At 36.7% G+C, this 17,387-nt stretch overlaps 1 protein-coding gene across 2 annotated transcripts in view; it reads right to left on the bottom strand.

The window, feature by feature from the left end:
• Nucleotides 1-14,222, bottom strand: part of CTDSPL2 (CTD small phosphatase like 2) — an 87,967-nt gene extending 73,745 nt beyond the window's left edge. The window contains exon 1 of one of the 2 annotated variants that reach the window (XM_045201393.2): nt 13,698-14,222. The gene's annotated coding sequence lies outside the window, so the exon portion shown is untranslated. Of the gene's footprint in view, nt 1-13,692 lie in introns of both variants that reach the window. The other variant, XM_024567544.3, reaches the window with a different exon arrangement.
• Between the last annotated feature and the right edge of the window lie 3,165 nt (nt 14,223-17,387).

The raw sequence follows: 17,387 nt of genomic DNA, 5'->3' as shown, positions 1-17,387 counted from the left end.
ACAAAATAACCTATAGACAAAAAAAATAATGGATTGTCAGGTATACCAAATACAGAAATATCTTATTTAAATTCTGGACTTAAAAAACTCAGTATATAACTAGTTTATCTGAGCACTTCATAACAGAAAATGGAATGGAAGAATAAGCAGATTGGGAGGAAGACAGGTTCTAGGAAAAGACAACAAAAATTGTAAGAGGAACTGATCACAAGATAGTTTGAGGGGAGCTACTGCAGTGCTTAGGGAGGAGAAAAAAAAGCAATCTATGGCCAGTTAGGGAATTATTCTCTTTCTTTACAATCAATCTAGCCAACCTGATTGCTTTCCTTTAGTCTAAACCAGCGATTCTCAATCTTTTCCACTTCAGGGTACCCAGAAACTAATTACCAAAATTCTGCAGCACACCAAAAAGTATGTATATTTTGCTCATCTTACAAAAAGACAGGTATAATTTTGATTCATTCACATCAGATGGCTATTGTTGTATTGACTGTTGTCATTGTTTAACTTGACAATCTAAGAATAAAGACATCACGTGTCTTTGACTAAATAGTCAGGTATTACATGTTTTAAAAATTCTTACAACACATGGGTTAAAAATTGCGCTCTAAACCAAGGAAAAGGAAAGCGTTTTTCCCAAGGAACCTGAGGCCAAAGAAGTCACAAAATTGTAAACTACAGCTCCAGAAAACAGAGGAGAGTACTTCTGATTAACTGTAGTTTTGTCTAAAAATCCATTTATATACATTAATTGGCTTCTGCCTATGCAACAGAAAGCTAGAAAAAAATGCCTAACAACAACAAAACTGAATAAATAACAAAACTAAACTTTTCTTGAATCCATCAGGAGATAAGGACTTGAGGCAACCAAATATAGAGCCAACAAAAAGATAAGCCCTTCCTCAGAGAGAAAGAATATAAACACTGGCTCACAGGTAGCAGAGCAAGGGAAGAAATGGCGGTATCATAAAAGTAGGTAAAATGAATTCATCTAAAAGGTAAACAGAGGGCTAGCATAAGCATGTAGTTCCTGAGAGCTTCAGATATAACAAGAATCCAAATCTTGTAGGATCTTCACCACAGACCCCCACCAGGTGCTCACAACATGGGAACATTCGATTGAATAGTATTCCTCTGTGGGTGCAGGACTGGAGGAGGGGAACAGCCTCTACTAGAAAAAAAATTCAAAGCCCCAACCAAATCCTTCTCCCCCTTAAGGAACAAAACCTTTAAGGCTGGGATGGGAGCACCAGTCACCCATATGAATTAAGTACACAAATGAAGACATAATTAGTAAAGGTGGAAAGAACCTAACCACTAGGAGAGGGGCAGAAAATAATCTGAGCCCAGATCTTATACATTAGAGATCTCCTACCAGTAAGAAAGACTCAGGAAACTCTTGTCCAAACACACAGGGTCTAAAACTGCAACTAAACCAGGACAACAGACAGTCCTTGAGTCCACCACCAGGCTCACAAGCACTGATTAACACAACAGTAGTCTACCACTGGGAGAGGATCAGGAGCAGCTAAATTCCACATAGAGTCACAGTCACAGAGGGAAAGACAAAAACTGAGTGCCAACAGGAAAACCAAGAAACACTTCCCCACACCTTAACTTTTAGCCTAAGCACAAAGTAACACTAGAGAAATATGAAGCTATTTAAAGTATCCTTTGCAACAACAAAACCAAAACTCTTCTTAACTCCACCTCCTATACTAGAAGTTCAGGTGTAGAATTTTCCAGGTATAAATACTATGTACTCAGTCTTTCCTGTGATATTCATGATTCATAAAATATTACAAGACTCACAAAAAAGGAAGAAAATACAACCCACTGTTAAGAGACAAAGCGTTCAACAGAAACAGAAATCAATGAGGTTAAAAACAGAAAACTAATGAAGTCAAAAGTTGATTTAAAGAAAAAAATCAGTAAATTGATAAACCTATTATCAAGACAGAAAAAAAGGAACAAGACACAAATTACCAGTATCAGGAACATGATCATTACACATACTGCAGACATTAGAAGAAAAATAATGGATTACAAATTTATGCCCATACATTCAACAATTTTGGAGAAAAAATCAAATTCATCAAAAAAAATAAAATAAAACCACCAAAGCTCACATAAGAATAAATAACGTGAACATCGCTGTATTTTTAAAAAATGAAACTGTAGAAAAACACCAACATAGAAAACTCCAGGCCCAAATGGCTTCACTGGAGAATCATACCAAACGTCCTAAAAAAACAAAACAAAACAAAACTACACAAACTCTTCTAAAAAACAGAAGAGAAGTAACCACTTACTAACTCACTTTTATGAAGTCAGCAGACAGGAGCAAGACAAGGATGCCCACTCTCACCACTCTTATTCAGTATAGTGCTGGAAGTTTTAGCCACAGCAATTAGGCAAGAGAAAAAAAAAAAGGCAGTTGATAGAAAACCCTAAAGGCTCCACCAAAAAACTATTAGAAATAATAAAAATATACCTAGGAATAAACAACAAAAGATATGAAAGATGTATATAGTGAAAACTATTGGGTTAGCCAAAAACTTTATATGGTTCTTTCTGTAAAGTAAAAGATACATTTTTCATTTCACCAATAACTTTATTGATTTGGACATTTTGAGTATGTTGGCTATCTCCCATGTAATAGAACATTGATTGTTCTCAATTAACATCTTGATTTGATCGCTATCAACTTCAACGGTCTACCTGACCAGGGAGCATCATCCAGCGAGAAATCTCCAGCATGAAACTTCCCAAACTACTTTTGACACAATCAGTCACAGCACTTTGTCCATATACTGCACAAATCTTATTTTTAGTTTCAGTTGCGTTTTTACCTCTCTTGAAATAATAAAGCACAATATGCCCAAAATGTAGCATATTTTCTTCCACATTCAATATTAAAATGGCTACACAAAAATTCATCAATTTTGATAAGTTTTTTTTTAAATGCACCCTGATATAACAGCTGTCACAATACAATATAACAAAACTGTTTTAAATGAAGTTAACAACTAAGCACTACTAGAGCCATCTTACAGGAAAAAACAAATGAACTTTTCGCCCAATCCAATACAAAGCATTGTTAAAAGACATTGAGAAAGACACAATGAAACGGAAAGATACTCTGCGTTCATGGATTGGAAGAATCAACATAGTTAAAATGGCCATATTACCCAAAGCAATATAGAGACTTAATGCAATCCCCATCAGAACCCCAATGTCATTTTTAAAAGAAATAGCACAAAAAAAGCATCAGATTTCGATGGAACCACCAAAGACCCCAAATAGCCAAAGCAATCTTGAAAAAAAAACAACAAAACCACAGGTATCCTACCACCCAGCTTCAAATTATACTACAGAGTTATGATAATCAAAACACCATGGTATTGGCAGGAAAACTGACACACCAATCTATGGAACAAAACTGAGAGCCCAGAAATAAAACCCTGTTATGGTCAAATAATTCACAAAGGAGCGAAAAACACACAATGGAGAAAAAAAAAGCCTCTTCAATAAACGGTGCTGGGAAAATTGGGAAGCTACATGCAAAGAACTACATTACAATCTGCCCCACATACAAAAATTAATTCAAAATGGATTGAAGACCTAAATATAAGACCCAATACAATAAATTACACAGAATAAAACATAGGTAGTCAACTAATGGACTTTGGTCATAAAGAACATTTTATAGATTTAACCCCAAAGGCAAAAATAAATGAATGGACTATATCAAAGTAAAAAGCTTCTTCACAGCAAAAGAAACCAACAACAAAACCAACCAACCAACAACAACAAAATGGGAGGTATCTGCAAACAATGCTTCCCACAAGAGATTAATATCCAAAATAAAGAGCTCAGGCAACTAAACACCAAACAAACAATCCAATTAAAAAATGGGCAGAGGACCCGAAGAGACAACTCTCCGTAGAAGACATACGGATGGCCAACAGGTAAATGAAAAGACTCTCAACTTTACTAGCTATTAGGGACACGCAAATCAAAACTACAATTGGATACCACCTCACATCTGTTAGAATGGCTATTATCAATAAGACAGGTAATAACAAGTGTTGGAGAGGTTGTGGAGAAAAAGAAACCTTCACTTGCTGCTGGTGGGAATGTACACTGATACAACCACTATGGAAAACAGTATGGTAGCTCTTCAAAAAGTTAAGAACAGTTACCATATAACTCAGCAATGCCTCTTCTGGGGTATCTACCCAAAAAACCCAAAAATGTTTATTTGCAAAGATTTATGCACCCCTATGTCCACTGTACCATTATTCACAGTGGCCAAGGCATGGAGACCACCAAAGTGTCATTCTATAGGACTGGATAAAAAAGATGTTGTACATATACACTGTGGAATACTACTTAGCCATAAGAAAAGATGAAATAATGCCATTTGTGACAATGTGGATGGCCCTTGAGAACGTTAGGCTAAGTAAATTAAGTCAGAAAAAGCTGAGAACCGTATGATTTCTCTCATATGGGGGATATAAAACTGAAACTCATAGATACAGACAACAGTATGGTGGTTACAAGAGGGAAGGGAGAAGGAGTTGGTAAAGGTTGTAAAGGAGGCCCAAATATATGGTGATGGGAAGATGCTTTGACGGTGGCTGGTGGACACACAATGCAATATACAGATCAGGTATCACAGAAATGTATACTTGAAACCTCTGTGAGCTATATTAACCAATGTCACCCCAATAAATTTAATAAAAATAAAAAATATGTCTGCAAATAAAGAAACCACTTACCAACTCATTTTTATGAAATCAGCATTATCATAATAACAAAACCAAAGACAACACATATCAACGAAACCAAGTACATGTCAGTAATTGCCTACATAACATCTGCAATAATCAAATTTTATTACCCAAACTTAAAATATATAGGGAAAAGTTTTAAACATACATCTACAGCCTCATCTTGGTAATCCTACTATTCACGTTAGAAATTGACACATCCTCTAGGTTCTTCAGAGCTCCACTAATTAAATTCTTTTCTAGTATTAATAATAAGAATAAAACAGGTAAATAGGAAATGACTGATCTGGGGAAATAAATCTACTACTAATTAATAGAAATGATACAATTTAAGAGATTACAACAGAAAACAAAGAGCAATGGGGCAACAACATTTTACAGCCTAAGAACTCATGACATTGAGGGAAAGCGTATACAGTGAAAAACATTCCCACTTTTTCAACATTTCAATATCTCATTTCATATTCATAAATAGAAAAAGCTGATTGCTCAGCAATCTAAAACTGGGCAGTGAAGTTTGCTTTCTGTTTACCTGCAGCCCAGCTTAAAGGAATAGGGTTGGGGGGAAAAGAGCCTCTTCCCAATGCTCATTATAAATTGACACATAAATTTTAGTTTCTGGACCACCTCTAAATTTCAGACTCACATGCAATAGCCTTGGCAACACTTTCACTTGGCACCTCAAATTAATCTTATCCAAAACTGAAATCTCTTTTCCTATCCCCATGCTGGTTCTTTCTATTGTAATATCCCTACAAGTACCATCACCTACCTTAACAGTCAAGCCAGAAACCATCCCAAACATTCTAGGCATTCTTCCTCTCCCTTATGCCCTATGGGCAATCACCAAATCCTGATTTTATCTCTAAAATATTTCTCAGTCTTTCCCCCATCCCCCATATTCCACAAATCTGCCTTTTTCTTCCCATCAACTCCCTTCAAAATAAAGATTAAACTCTGGTATTATATCACATATATAATCTATAGATTCATCTCTCAGTCTTTTTTCATTGCTATTTGCTGCCTCACTCTTTGTATTCCAGTAATAGTTTCCTGCCCACACCGTGCTCTATCATGCTTCTGCTTTTCTCTTTCCCTCAAATATTCAATGAGTTCTTATCCTCATCATTTGAAACTCAGTGAAAGTATCATACACACCAGTAAGTAACCACTTCCACATCCCAAGCCTGTGTAAATCTGATTATCTCTACCTTAGCCCTTAGCAAATTATATTGAAATAATCTCTTTTTAAAAGATTTTTATTTATTTATTTCTAGAGAGAGGAAAAGGGAGGGAGAAAGAGGAGGAGGGAAACATCAGTGTGTGAGAGATACATCTATTGGTTGCCTCTCTCTGCACCTCACATGCCCCTAACTGGGACCTGGCCCACAACCCAGGCATGTGTCCTCACTGGTAATCAAACCAGTGACCTTTCTGTTTTCAGGCTGGCACTCAATCCACTGAGCCACACCAGTCAGGGCTGAAATAATCTGGGTTTTTTTGTATTTTTAACTGCACTAGACTGCAAGAGTCTTGAAGGCAGAGATCTCATCTGTAACTCCAGTAAAGTAACACATAAGATAACTCAATCTTTGTTGAATTGAACCATAATTTTTCTCACTTCCCTAAAAAAAAAAAAGGATAATTGGGTGGGGGAGTGGGACTATGTCACTGAAACACAATCTTCACAGCAGTAATCAATTCTTGCTCACAAAAGGGGCCTATAAATAAACTAAAAATGTTCCTTCCTCATAGAATTTCCTTCCTCTTCAAAAATCCCTGACCCCAAACAATATTTGAGCCAAACAATTATGATTGCAAATTACCTTGTGTTAAAAGATTGTAATAATTATACAAGCAAAACTCAGTTGATAATTTGCCTTAAGGTCTGGAGTGCATAAATTTCTGTTAAAAAATAGCACATTGTATATGAAGGATTCTTACAAAACTATCTAGGACTAACCCAATGTGTATTCTTACAAACAAATGTTTACTGAATGAACGGGATAAAAGGGAAACAAAAGGCTAATAAAATTATGAAAAGATGTTTAAAGGTAATAAAAAGAACTTTAAAGGTAATAAAGTCAGGTTTTTCACATAAAATGTGGTATATATAAGTTATAAGTTGGCTATATAAAAAGAATATATGCATGTAAGGTTCTGGAGTAGGCTCCTGAGGGAGAGGAATAACCTCTCTGGAACAAGAGGTACCAGCAGTCCTGAATCTCTATCATCTATTACCTGTGACACTGATTAAGTCATGCAATCAGTCTAGCACTTTATTTCCTCAATAGCAAAGTTACTGGACATCAGATCTGTGCATTTCACTACATGTAAATTTTACCTAAAGAGTAGAGTTGTCAAAACAAGAAGTGAGTTATTAAACTGAGCTATCACACACATCCTGAAGCACCCTAATTAAGACATACATTTACTACATGCAGTTAAAAAGCCTTCAGGCCCTGGCTGGTGTGGCTCAGTAAACTGAGCGCTGGCCTGCAAACTAAAGATTTCTGGTTCAATTCCTTGTCAAGGCACATGCCTGGGTTGCAGGCCAGGCCCCCAGTTGGGGGTGTGCAATGTTTCTCTCCCTTTTTTCCTCCCTCCCTTCCCCTCTCTCTGAAAGTAGATAATTTTTTTTTTTTAAGTCCTCAGAATGGTTCAACATCAATAAAGAAAGAAGTTACTGGACAAGATGACACCTTTGGTCTCTCTAGCTCTAAATTTCTATGGGTTTGTTAATTTACACTCTATTACAAATGGCATCATTACTAAATTTATATTAAAATCTATGTTCATGAAAATAATCTAAAAATCTTTGCCTTCATTGACACCAAATAACATTTCAAAAGCATCAGCTTCCATTTTCACTGTCTAAATTTCTAATTTGACTAATCTGAAACCAAAAGCTTCAGGTATTGCAACTGTCTACTTTTACTCTCTACTACTTCCTTAAGCCTTCATTAAATAACTTCAGAGAAGGTTTCTCTGTCCCTCCCACTTATCACCTAATAATAAAAGCCAAAAGTCAACTAGCGCAGAAGGAATAAACAGAGGAATATTATATAAAGCATCAACTCCAACACTCTTCACTGAACCCTTCCCAACAAAGAATGTGGTAAATACAGGTGGTCTTTCTGGGTCATCATCATTTCTGATGTATGATTTTTGTCTTTTCTTTTTATTAGCTAGTATCATCAAACCCCTCAGAAAGTATTAAATAAAAACATTTGTCAAAATATAAGAAATATACAAAAAAAATAGAGCTGCTGCTGAGTTAGGTTGATACAATTATGGAGTTTTTTTCTCTTAAGATTTTCTTCAATGAACAACCAAAAGAGAGAGAGAGAGACAATTTTCTAAAACCATGATCAATTAGTTTTCTCTAGAGAAACAAAACGTGTAATGTTAGATTACTGATGACTAAAATACTCCCATGAAAATATTATTGTTTGTTGATCACTGAAAATACTTAAGGCACAGTCATTTAGATATATGTTTTTTTAATATTTTCAATATATATATTTATTGATTTAAGAGAGAGAGAAACATTGATTGGTTATCTCTTGTATGCACCCCAAGGGGGGACTGAACCCGCAACCTAGGTATATGTCCTGACCAGGGATCGAACCTGCAACTTTTTGATGTACTAAATGAGGCTTCAACTAACTGAGCCACCTGGCCAGGGCCAGATACGTGTTTTAAATTACTTTTAACACCCCAGCTCAAAATCTTGTATGTCCTCAGCAGAAATACCATTACAGCAAAATCATTATTTGTTACAGATAGAATGAGACACTATGTCCTTCTGCTGAGGACATACCTGCATTTCTTTAACTTATGTTTTAAAAGAACAGTAATTTGGAGATTAACTACCTCCAGTAAATATAATTTAAACAACCTGTAAAGAGCATTCTATTACATGGTATGAAAGAAACTCATACCAATAAAACTTTGCAACAGAAGTGTTATTCTAGTAAAAATATAGGTTATGAATTCATAAGAACTGAGTACCATAATACTCATGAGAAATTTTCCCCTTAAAAAGCACATAGGAAACTTGTCACTCTAGTTTACCATTTTTCATCTTTTACTACCATTTCTATAAAATATACATATTCTAACATATATTTTAATTTACCTGTACACATACAGTTACAATGTACTTGACGGATACATTAACAAAGACAAATTGAAGATTCAAAAAAGTGAACTTAATTTCAGTAGAGTTTTCCTAAGTGTTTTTTTTTGTTTAAGTAGTTCTCAACAAAACAGAACAAGAGGAGAGAAATAACTACTTATTTATACTCTTTTGACAAAAACGTCTATTTAAAAAAATTAATTTTATACTAAACTTACTCTCATGCCAGTAGAAATCTGAAACCCTCAGAACACATTAATTTGATACCAAGAAAAGAATCAATGAGTTGTGGCAAAGAAGAAAAACAGTTATTCACTAAAAAAATCTTAAAATTATAAAGTAAAACATCAAGGTCTTTTCCCAAAATAAATTTGCATTGAGTAACTGAAATAATTTCGCACTATCTTTTCCACTACATACCAAGGAAAAACTAGTCATTATGATTCGATAAACTGATAATAAGGTTTATGAATAGTGAATTTTTAAATTACTAGTCAAAAATAAGGTATAAGGATAATTCTCCAATAGAATTGCCATCTTGTTTGCTACTACTAAACAAAAAGATAAAAAGGTATATTCCCAATCAGGGAAAAATGAATGATTGTTTGAAATGTGATTGTGAATATTTTTCAAATAGTTTTTATCAGTACATCAGAAATTTCAAGGACTGTATAATTATCTTATTTAACAAAATGCACTACAGCAGGTGCTTGTAACGTCAGTGAGAGGTTCATCATTTTCAACGCAATAGGATGATCATACAAATTTGGGAAATACCAGGAAGAAAGAAATTATTACTAAATAATCAGTTTTTTTCTCAACTAAAAAGATATTTATGTGTTCTGGATATTTTTCTTTAACAAGTAACATACTTTTTTAAACTAAAATGTCCTTGTAAATTCCTACTTAAAAATTAACTGGTTAACATGAGAAACTTAATATCAAGTTATGCTGCTAACAGTGTCTTAATCTTCCCCTCCTTATTTTTAGCAATGTCTCTGCTTTTTAAGTCCCCATACAATTTCTCAATATCAAAGTACCATATTTAGTCTAAAGGAAAAAAATATCCTCCCATCCAAGTACTAACCAGGCCCAACCCCGCTTGGCTTCTGAGATCAGACAAGGTTGAGCATGTTCAGGGTGGTATGGCCATAGATGAAAAAAAAATTCTTTCTAAACCAGGGGCCACATCAGCCTCACAGTTGCCTTCAAAGGGCCAAAATAATTTTAGGATTGTATAAATGTAACTACTCCTTAACTGTTAAGGAGTTGAAATTACATTCGGCTCATTGAAGGCAACCGCCAGGCTGATGTGGCGGCCCCCAGTGAAAATGAGTTTGACATGCCTGTTTTAAACTATATAAACCACTAATACTAATACTAAACCACTAAATACTAATCCCAATTATTTATAATTATAATTTATAATTACTCAAGCACTTTCTCATACTAAAGTTTTGTGCTTCTTTAATCCAAGTAGTAAACACATTTACTGGTCCTAAAAGTATTATAGCTATTATGAAAACCTGATCGCTAGAACCTCAACTCAAAGCACTGATGTTGATTCATGCTTAATCTAGACATATTTCCTTTTCTACAATCTCTCTAAATTAATACAAGAGAGCCTATGAATACCATAAAACAGGAAGTCAGCAATATAATCAACTGGCCTATTGTGACCTTAAAGTTCAAAGACTGTATGTAAATCCTTACAACACTCTTTTTTTTTTTTTAAATGGCATTTACTGTTTCTCCTCACTCTTTTCTAAAAATAACATACTAACTGGGGGACCTACAGATGAGGTTAAAAAAAAAAAAAAAGGGCTGACCAAACCTATAAATCATATATATCCTTAAGGTCCCACAATTCTTCCTGGGACCACACTTAGTCTCACCCACCATTACTGTCAGATTCACAAGATTCCCAAAGGACCCCAAGAGGCCCAAGCTTCAAACTATGATTCTATGCCCAGATTGCCTTTCTCCCCTAGACATGTTACACCTGTCCTAATCACAGACATTGCATAAAAGCTTACTTCTATATTCCACTGCCTCTGAACCCTCATCTGTTTGTAAACTACAGCAAGTTTACTTGACAAACTAATCTGTCCCAATACTGTCAACAAAAGACAGTACTTTCAAGTTTTTCTTCCAGAAAATTTGTGATTTTAAACAGAATATTTTAGGAAAAAATCCATAACACATAGGAAAGACACAAATAAAGTTTGGCATTGGCAATTCTCAAACTATACTTCACAGTCAACCACTTATTTATAGGATGACTACTTATGTGTAATGTAGATCCAATTACAACATAATATAGTTTGAATTAAAAATTAATGTAGTCATATAATCAGTAGTGAATATATGCCTGGCTTAGATATATGTCTCATGGCAAATGTCAAGTAAGTGGAGACTGAAACTGCAATTGCATGGTTTTATCATAAATCCCCTATCTTCAAAGTGGAGCAAATGACCCCCTGTAGCCAGTGCAGTGAAAATGGTCAGATAACTTTTTAACTAACTTCGAATTACTTAGAGCACACCATCTATGTATGAAGTCCTCTCAGCACATTTGACATTTAGTATTTAAAGTGTCTTTTCTACTTTATGCTTTCGTAACAACTTGGTAAATTACAAATATAATTAGATAAGAGGTTTTTTTGAATTCTGACAGACCACTTTATTCTTTACCACATTAATCCAAAGTATTGTCTATAACTAAGATCATTTAATATCACTTTATTCAATATGCAAATAATCTACAATTACAAGTCTAGATAGAATCTAGATAGTCTTTCTGAACAACAGGTCCCAGTTTTTTAAAACAAGAATTAATCTCAAATGGGGGAACCAGCTAGATGTATTTGGGAAAGATACAACTTTAAATAACATTACTAGCTCTATCTAGAATGTAATATTATAAAACATACCAATCCCATTCGGTTTTTCTCTGCAATCCTATTTGGAATTTCTATACAGCTACGAGTCCAACAAAGTTAAGGACTATACCACTTAGAGCTTTCATATCCTTTCAGAGTATTAGAAGAACGCAGGCACTAAGTGAATGTAAAATTAAAACAATTTGGGAGAATTCTTGAAAACAAAATCTACATACAATGCTCACTTGGCTACCTGTAAACCCAATTTTATTAAAAACATTAATGCTTTATAAACTACCTTAAAAAGTCATTAAAGTACAGGAAAATCCTACAGACCAATAATTTAGTTTACATCCTTTTAACTAAAGGATGTAAACATTTGGCCCTATTTTTTAAACAAATTGGCTCTGTAAGCAACTAACATGCCCTCACCTCCACTTCTCACTTCCTATTTTTTTGGTCCTAGAAGATAAGTATGAAGTTCAAGTCAATCCTAAAAGGCTGCTTCGAGTAAGAGCTACATTTTGCCTTGACTTTCTTTATGACCTTGGATGGGTAATCTACCAAATTACAACAACAATGATGCTTGTGTGTTCCTGTTCATTACAGAAATTTAATCCTAATATACTAACAACAGTAAAGTCTTCTAAACTGGACAGAGAACTAAAAGCCTTTGAGTTATAAATATCAAATGATATGTAATAAGACCCACATTTTAAAAACTTAATTTGACTAGTTAAAAAAATAAACTGTAATTCTGAAAAACACCAACATCTTCTTTATTACTTCTTTATGGATAACTAGTCTGCAATGTAAAAAAGAAATAATAATAGTAATAATAATAATAGAAGACTAAAACTAACTGTAACTAGCTATCTCCTTGCCTTAATAGCTAAACACATGAAAATTCTGAAGTTGTAAAAAAGAATAGAAACAGTATATTTAAAAATCTACAATCTGAAAATTATGAAAATAAATACATCATTCAAATCATTAATCTGTATACACTCTTATTGGTATTGGTTTACTAGCATTAGAAAGGTAAATCTCTGCCTTGGAGAACATCTACTAAAAGTGTATTTCATTTCACGATCTTAGGACAGTTTACGAGCAGTATCGCGTTAGGCTTCCCTAAGGTACTCTTAAGCGTTTAACATCGTTCACACATCTAGCCACAACTAAGATAATAAGTAAATACAGTATTTACCACTCTAATCAAGAATGCAAAAGTAAACATCCACGCAGGCATTTAATAACCAAAGAAGGCGTAGAATACTACGGACAAGATTCACCCTTAACTGACCACTAAAGAAACCAGGGGCCTTCCACATGGGCTGTAAGTAACAATGTCAACTCAACATTTTAGCAGTATAGAAGATAAAACGGAACTTGATGAAATCTCTTCTTCCAGATCCTCAATAGATGTTCATAAAAACTGAGGTAGAGCAACGCCCCCCTAAAAGCACACTACTAGGATGAATTGAAATAGCGAAAACATCAGATGGGCCAAGATTAGAAAAACTGATCTAACCCAATTATCCGGAGGGACCACAGGATTTGGGACCAGGAACGTGAGATCGGGGTGGGGGTGGGTAGCAAAGTGAAATCTAACCCCAGAAATCACAACACAGGCCGCGCAGCCTGGGAGCCGAAGCTGGCGGGAAGTGAGCTCCCTTTCTGTTCCCAGGGGAAAGTCCAGAGAAGAGCGGCTCCACACAGCGGACGTACGAGGCGCCGACAGTACATGCCTACCTAGGCGCGGGAGCCGCTGGAGAACCCGGTTGAGAAGGGGAGGAGATCCCTGCAGACGGCCCTGGAAGAGGAGGAGGACTGAGGTTGGGAGCAGCGGCAGTGTCTGAACGAGGGGGATTACCTAACTGTGACGACAGAGAAGTGTCCTCAGGCTCCGGCGATGGTCCCGACTGCGCAACGTGAGGTGTCTTTCCCGCTTAGCCCGCAGCAGCAACAGAACCAGGTCCTTCAGCCAGTCGCCATTTCCCGCCTACCGACCTGCTGCACTGCTCGGACAGGGACCCGGATGGAAAGCGGCCTCTCCGCGCAGGCGCTTTGACTTCCTCCTCCCCCTCCCGCCACAATTCCGCGAGGTGGGAGGGAAGGAATGCGGGCCGCCACAGCGGCAAAAGAAAAAAACGAAAAGAAAAAACTTTTATTTCCGTGGAGAGCGTTTGAGTTCCTGCCTCCGGAAGAAACTCGCGAGCTCGAACTCCTGACAAAAATTGAACTCCGGGCCTTACGCCCTGATGAAGTAACAAAAAAACAAAAACCTTATCAAGATGCGCCAAGGGCCTGAGGGATATTTGTACTTTAGGGGCCGCCGTAGCTGGCTGTGTAGTGGTCGCAAGGAGAGTAGAGAGTAAAGCGTTGGGAGTGGAGAGGCGGGGACCCGAAGGACGGTTTTTCCTGCCGCTACTAACGGAACTGCTTAGGCAGAGCTGGGAGGGGGAGCGCGCCCTCGCCCCGGAGGCGGGGCTTAGGAACGCGTCTAGCACTCTGGCAGCTGTGGTTTAGTAACCCGAGCGCGCCAGGTGGGTGGAGCCAATGAGACTGTGGGACTAACGGTTTGGCGCGCTGGTGGAGGTATTTGGGGAGAGCTCTGCTTTTTTAGTTCCGAGGTCGGGATGAGACGGATCCTTCGTCTTTTCTGGGATGCCGATGGCCCCTAAAGATTCTCTTTCGCTGGCTAGATGGTGTAACAGTTGCTCGTGGATCTGTTATACAAACCCACGCCTTTCGATTCCACGAGATGTCGGCGGTGATTCTGCTGATAAGTCAGGTTATTCAGACAAATGGGTTTTTACCGGCGCGTCTGGGTCAAAGGACGGTCAGATTTATAGGTGAAAATGTATCAACGCGGAGTGTCTAATCCTAATGAAATATCAAAAAACCAAGCTGAGTGGTTGGAAGTGCGCTGTTTACTAAAACTCCGGCCACTTTCATAACTCAGTCAGGAAATATTTATCGAAAAAAAAGATGTTAGGATCGTACTACGTGCAAGAAATACAACAGTGACTGGACCTGCCTTCCCAGAGTTCACAGTGTATTGAAGGAGACAGACAAAAAGAATTTAAATATAGTGTGATACACTGACAGGAGTTGTAAAATACACGAGAGGTGCTGGTGAGGGTGTGGGAAGGCTTTTGCGAGATGACATCTAAGTATGACATTAAGGAAGAATTGATGCTACATAGGAAGAGTGTCAAGCAAACAACAGATGAGAAGGTCCAAACACGAGATTTCTTTAAGCAGTTGAGGAAATAGTTCTTTGCACCGGGAATGGAGATGGGGGAAGATAGTGGAGAGACAGGAGGCTGAGAGGTAAGCAGAGAACCCTTGTAACTCTGTTTCAAAGTGTGAAGCAGGGGGCTCTTCTGAAAGCTTTATATACTACAGATCCTGTCAGAGCTCTGAGCTGTTTGCACCCTATATCTTCGCAGTACAAGAATGCTCTAAATGAAACATTTATTGAGAGCCCATGGTATACAGCGTGCAGAACTGCAGTAGTCCACAAAATAATAGATTCCTGTCCTGGCTGGGTGGCTCGGTTTGTTGGAGCGTCCTGCCGTACATCAAATCCTGGGTCAGAGCACATAACTAGGTTGCGGTACAGAAGGCAAACCAATCTGGAGGAAACCGACCCATCCATCATTGTTTCTCTCTCCCCTCACCCTCTCCTCCTCTTCCTCTCCTCCTTTCCCTCTCCCTCTCCCCCTCTCCTCTCCCTTCTCTTTTCTCTCTAAAAATCAAAAAACATATCCTCAGGTGAGAATTTAAAAAAATGATAGTAATAGATTCCTGAAAAACTAATTGGAAAGCAACAAATAATTGCTGATTATCCAGTGTGTCATAGAAAGCAATAGATCATAAACTAAACAATTGCCCAAATTGATGAGTAAAGTAAAATTTGTATCAGATAAAAATATATTTCTAAAAAATATTTCCAAGTAGTAGTTCAAACCTTTACTCTCTTAAAACTTAAGTAAAATATGCCATTTAAAGAGCATTTTTCTATGTATTTATATGCATTTTGATTCTCCCAACAACTCTGTGAGATAGGTACCATGTATATTATTAGTCTTCCCACTTGAGTTGAAGGGACTGAAATTTTTTTAAAAAAGAGGGGAGCGGAAAGAGGAAAAAAGGTGCTTATCCAAAGACAGTAACAATCAGCTGATAAGAAATGCAATCAAGACTCAAGTCCTCCTTGTTACACTACATCATACTGTCTTCTATGGCAATGTTATTACTATTAAATATTAAGTTTAGAAAAGTTGCTGGTAGTAAGCTTAAATGCTTTTACAATTTAACATTTTCACACCACTTAAAAAATATTTTATTTATTTATTTTACACAAGAAGGGAGGGAGGAAGAGAGGGAGAGAAACATCAATGTGTGAGATACATGGATTGGTTGCCTCTCACGCACCCGCAATCAGGAACCTGGCCCTCAACCCAGGCCTGTGCCCTGACAGGGGACCAATCCTATGACTTTGCAAACCAGCCGCTCAATCCACTGAGCCGCACTAGCCAGGGATTAACACCATTTTTCACAGAAGATAACTGTGTTGTTTTCACTTCAGTTTTTTACATCCAGTGTTCTCTTTCTACTGGATGCAATATCTAAGAGGATTGTTGCAAATATCAAATGAGATTATTTAAGGAAAATACTTAGCAAGATGTTTTTCTTGTGCATTAAATTGTAGTTAATGTCACTAAGCTTCAGTAACAACCCAGTGCAAGATTTTAGAATAAGATAAATGTTTAAAAATATGAACTTAAAAATGAAGTCTTAAGTATATTTAGATACAAAACAGTAGACAGAAAAAGAAACGTAATGCAAAAAACTAGTGACATGCATGCTTTGCAAGCTATTTGAAACTATTGCTATATGAAAACATTAATGAAATAGTGTTTGCTAAGTAATGTCACAGGACTGTCTTGGATTTTCAACAGTCTTTCAGTAGGTCCCACATTTCAGAGTATATGGAATATATTTACCTTTTTTATCCAATACATATAAGGCATTCCTATGTTAATTCTGAGTTATGTTTTTATCACTTTTATTTTTCATTCACTAAGGAAGTAATATAATAAATACTGAAATATCAGAGCTGGACACTTTGCTCCAATATTGTGATCATTTGATGGCAATGACCATCTGAAACTTAATATAGTCAAAACTAAATTCAATTTTCTCTCAAACCTGCTACTCTCTATGTTCTCCACCTTAAAGAATATGGTTTTTCTTTCTCATATCTAATGGCAAATTCACTGTAAACTAAACTGCAATAAAATAAAAAACTGCAATAAACTAAACTTCAAAATATATCCTGAATCCAAACACTTCTCATCACCTCAAATACCTTCCTTGTTCACTCTTGAACCTCCTTTAGTCTTTCCAACACAGAAACCAGAGTGATTTTTTTAAAAAAGATTTTATTTATTTTTAGAGAGGACAGGAGGGAGAGAAACATCGGTGAGCAATCAGTTGCCTCTCACCCCCCCCCCCCCCCCCCCCCCCCCGCCAACTGGGGACCTGGCCTACAACCCA

This window comes from Desmodus rotundus, chromosome 7 (genome assembly GCF_022682495.2).
Source record: "Desmodus rotundus isolate HL8 chromosome 7, HLdesRot8A.1, whole genome shotgun sequence".
NCBI classification, from domain to species: Eukaryota; Metazoa; Chordata; class Mammalia; order Chiroptera; family Phyllostomidae; genus Desmodus; species Desmodus rotundus.
This window is presented reverse-complemented; position numbering and strand designations above follow the sequence as displayed.